Consider the following 5,328-nt stretch of genomic DNA (forward strand, 5'->3'; position numbering starts at 1 on the left):
TTATCTCTAAAGCTAAATTTTGACTCAGATTGCTGAACTTTGTGACTTCTTTATCTTTCTTCTTCTTTATTTTTTTAAACTAGAATTTACCTTCTGTTGTTTGCATCATGCCTTTTTGAACACATGCAAACACACAAATAATATTGATGACAATAGTATTAAACTTATGGCATGGGTTTTTTTTTCCTGTTGAAATTGTAAGTCTACTTTCAAACTAGTTTTATTTTATTGTAATTTAGGTAGGGATTCACATTTCAGATCCTTATCTTTGTATTCCACAGCCTAAACTGTGAATCAACCCCCCCCCTCCCCTACATACCCCCTCACTCTCTCTTCACATCCATGTTCCCTTCTCCCTTTCCTTGATTTGCCTTTTCCCTCCTCTGGGTCACCATCTTCTACCTCACCCAAGTCAACACTCCTAGCAATCTAACAGTGGTTCTCAACCTTCCTAATGCTGTGACCCTTTAATGCAGTTCCTCATGTTATGGTGACCCCCCCAACCATAAAATGATTTTCGTTGCTACTTCATAACTGTAATTTTGCTATTGTTATGCATTGCTACTCTTATTATACCTTTTGAGTTCTATATTGCCATGTGTTTAGGTTTTTGGAGGAAAAATATGATGCGCATGGTTAATCTTCCATGAATGCTAAAAATACCTGAACCCACTATTTTATTTACTGTGACACACTACTTTGCAATGTTATTTGTTCTGTAGAGCAGTGGGAGGAAGGTCAAATAAAAACTGTATAGAATTAAGGTTAAATTGAACAAGTATATTTCACTCTCAGTTTTCAGTTAGTCTAGCTTCACACCAACCAAGACTTCTTGGGGTAAAAGTTCAGCCTTAAAGAATGTCTTTCTTATATTGCTCTTGTTTCAGAAGATAACTGGATGGAAGGCTGTTACAGCGCATAGTCTTTATGGTTAGTGTCCACTTTGGTATACTATGATGTCTAGGGCTTAGATAATTATGTGTAGTATCACTTGTCCCCTGGGCATCTAAATACTGCTTATGTCAAAGCAGGCTCAAAAAATGCTCTAGTCTCTTGTGGCACCACTATTATGGGGGCTATAGAAGTATGTTCTGAGCCCATATCTCCCTATTTGCGGGTTTCTGCTGAAGTTCTGGGAACCCTGCCGAGGTAGTAGTTACTCAGTGGGCTGCAATCTCTATGGACAGCAGTTTAAAACCACCAGCAGCTCCTCGCAGCGAAAGCCTGGGTTTTCTGTTCCCATAGCCATTATTGTCTCGGGAACCCCCAGGGGGTCTCTAGGAGTCAGCATTGACTCAATGGCGGTGAGTGTGACTCTGTTCTGGTTGCTTGATGTTGCAGATATGGCTGGATGTGGGTCAGCAGTTTCTCTCTAGAATTCCAAATGGCGAGGAAGAAGTCCATATTTCTTAGCTTTCCCTCATTTTATTAGGAAGTTGAACCTACCAGGGGAATCAAGGATATAACATGTCACATCTGTATACTGCCATGGCACGACCTATTTCTGAATGACAGATAATATCCCACTTTGGCTTTTCTTCTGGACAGGCAGCTGTCTTCAAGTGCACCTGTAGTCCATCTACACGATAACTAGTGCGCTGTGTCCTGAAGTGCTCAGGCCTGGATGCGAATATGTAAGAAGAGTTGGGAAATTGGAAAGACTAATAAAATAAACTGTAATGACTTTATCCTAGTTTCCATGGTTTCATTGCAGGTTCCCAAGTCTCACTTGAGAATTGGGGCAATCTATAAGCATATCTTCTCTTTAGTAACAACCTATTTATGCATGCATGCTTGCTCGCTTCCAGACTTCAGAAATATCAGAGTTTTTATTTGTTCTTCCTAACCTAGAAAATGTTCCAGTTTACTCTTCCTTTCTTTTTTTCATTCTGAAAGGGAGACTTGGGAGGAGATAAAGAACAATAATTCTTTATTGTTCTTTATGATTGCATATACAATCATACTTTAAGCATTGTAGATTCTATATGTATATATTATAGTTATATGCATAAGTCATATAATATATGCATACATTATAATTATAAGTTTACATCATACCATGTAAAGTATATTTTAATATATATCTTACATTACTGTATGTATACTGTCATATATATCATATACAATGTCATATATATCACATTGTCATATTTCATATATAATGTCACATATCATATATTAGAATATGCTGGATATATGAATATACAATGATTAAAATATGTGGTCTTATACATTTTGCAATTTAAAATGTACCATGACACATTTTTTATTACTGTGTATTTATTAAAATAAATTACATTGTATTCTGAAATTTTGTTTCAGTTCAGAATACTAATCTTACAATTTAAATAAATGAAAACTTACTTTGAAGTGAGGAAATCAGAAATACACGCTTGTGTTTGGTAACAGAATAGGAGTCTTAGTATAGACAATGAATTGCTTCCTTCGCAATTACACTATTAAAGTGTGTCCAATTATTGAGTCACAATTGAATAGATATGAATATTTTACTTACATCAAATGCCACTGGTAGTGTGCTTGAATAGTTATTCATGAAATATTATGCAGAAAATTAATCTAAATCAGTTATTGAACTTTGGAAGTGTTTAATGTTTCTGACTCTAATAAGATGTGATCCTTTTTCACATCTCTCAACTTGGAATTAATTCATGGGCTAATAATACATTTTATGTTTGTCCATACCTTCCACTCGACTTCTCTATCTCTTTCTCCCTGTTGGCCATCTTCCTACTCAATTGCAACTGAATTGGGGTAGGACTCGGACGGGGGGTGCGTGGGTGGGGAATGTTAGATAAAATGTAACATGTCTCTATTAAATGCAAAATGATGCAATAAAAGGGTAAATAACACTACCATTATTATTATTAACTTTGGAGAATGTTATTCTGTCATCATATATGCTATTTTATGCTCAAGCACATGCCACTTAAAACATCCTACAGAAGAGCTCTAGCCTTCATAAAGACAATGAATGATAACTTTTTAAAAAACTGAGATGCTTCTTTGACTATTTAAGTACTTCATATTAAAGCAAGCTAGCTTTTAAGAGTCACTTTAAATTGTAAAATCGCAATTCAAAATGTGAGATCACAGATCACAATACGTGTTACTTTATTTATGTTTTGGACTTTGAAAAATAATTTAAAAATAATTTTTAAGTAAATACAAAGGGATATCTCCCCTCCCCCCCCAACCTTTCCAGGCCCAAGGGGTGGGGGTGGGGACACAGAAAAAAGCTCCGCTAGGCAGAGCTTTCAGAGCAAGCTCTTTTCCTGCTAGGCAAGCATCAAGCAGCTGGCTCAGTTCACGCACCCAGTGGCGCCTCCTGGGAAGGCTCTCTCTTGTCACAGTGAATTCTTTAGTAAAGCAATTTTGCTGGAACCTTGTTTTTATTTATTTATTTTTGATGGCCAACTTAAGAGAGCAGTGTGTGGTTGTGAAATTTTGTTGCTGCTCAGGAAAAATACCGCAGAAACCATGTGATACTGAACACAACTTACAAGGACAGCTCTATGGGAAAAACTCAAGTGTATGAGTGGTTTTCTTGTTTCAAAAAAGGTGAAATGTCAATTGATGACAAACCTCCTTCTGGACATCAGTCAACTCCCCCAATGGCCAGAAATGTCAACAAAATCCATGCACTTGTGCTTGAAGACCGAGGATGGACCATTGAAGATATGGGGAAGTTATCTGGACTGTCTTGTTCAGTGAATTTTATTGGAAGATTTGAGAATGAGAAGGATTGTTATGAAATTTGTGCCTCCGGTTCTGACTGATCAAGAAAATGGAAACATTCCAAGCTTTGAAAGAACAGCTCCAAAGCAACCCAGACTTTTTTTCCAAGGTGATTACTGGTGATGAGACATGGCGCTTTTCTTACAACCCTGAGAGGAAACATCAATCAAGCCAGTGGAAGACGCCATCATCACCTCGCCCCCCAAAAACTCCTCAAGTGATATCAAAGATTAAGACGATGCCCATTCATTTGTTATGTGTGGGGGATAGTGCATTTGGAGTTCATTCCACCAGGTCAGATTGTTAATCGAGCTTTCTATTTGGAGGTTCTGAAAAGATAACATAACAGTGTGCGACAAAAAGGCCTGAATTTTGGCAGAAGGGGAACCTGTTTTGTCACCATGACAATGCACCTGCTCATGCAGCCATTTTATTGTGCCACTTTTTGCCAAAAAGCAGCCTGCCTCTCTTGCCTCACACACTTTACACACCTAACTTCAATCCTTGCAACCTCTTGTTGTTGCCACGAATGAAGAGTGACAAGAATGAACAGCAATTTGACGACATAGAAGAGGTGAAGAAAAAAATGAGAGCGGTGCTGTCAGTCATCCAAACTGATGAGTTTGAAAAATATTTCCAAAAATTGAATAACAGGTTTGACAAAGGTATTAATTGTAATGGAGAGTACTTTGAAGGTGATAGGGTTCTTTTGTGAAAAAATTAAATACATAGCTTTGACAAAATAATCCCAGTTTTGAGGGGGTACCCCTTATATGTATGTATAAATAAAATATTACTATTCTTTCTATGATACACAAACAGAAAACTTAGAAATTCCTTTATATAGTCCAGGTATAGAGAGTAAACAGAATCATCTCCAATAGCTATCAGAACCATTTGTTCTGTTCATTATGATGATGTTAAAACATAACATGTTTTAACTCATGAAAATGTTGTCAACCATTTATTTAAACAAAAACCAGACGGTGAGTATATCGTTTATATGTTGTTTCTTAAAAATATTACAGGATGCTGTTGCTTTATGAATTTGTGTGTCACAGATTGAGCAATGGAAGACATGGCATAGGGGTGGCGTCTGACTTCCTTGGACTACACATAAGGGAAAGGCGGAGAGTCAATGGCAGCAGCAGCAGCAGCAGCAGCAGCATCCAGTTCTTATGAGGCTGGGTTCAGACATGCCACCACAGCCTTCCTTACAAATTCTGATACCAATAGTTCCTTCCACAGAATGCCTGACTTCACATTTGGGTTTGATAATTTATTTCAAGTGCTGCTCAGAACTCTTAGACTGCACTCGTGATTACGAACCAAATTAGGGATATTAACAGAATGCAATTCTAGATCAGAAATGCTCAAGGCACAATGACCTGCAGGCAGGCATCTCTCCATCACATGGTCTCCTGGCCTCTACCTTGCTCAGATAATGTCACACAGCTACATTAGGGCTGCCTGTCAATGTCCAAAGGGAGTTAGCAATCTGTAATACTCCTCAGTACAAAGGCACTCATCCCTAGCTCCCAGGGTGGCAAACCTAGTTCCCCAGTTCCGTGC

Source organism: Echinops telfairi, unplaced genomic scaffold (assembly GCF_000313985.2).
Source record: "Echinops telfairi isolate 266 unplaced genomic scaffold, ASM31398v2 ScPeMD7_5868;HRSCAF=6743_0, whole genome shotgun sequence".
In the NCBI taxonomy this organism is placed as follows: Eukaryota; Metazoa; Chordata; class Mammalia; order Afrosoricida; family Tenrecidae; genus Echinops; species Echinops telfairi.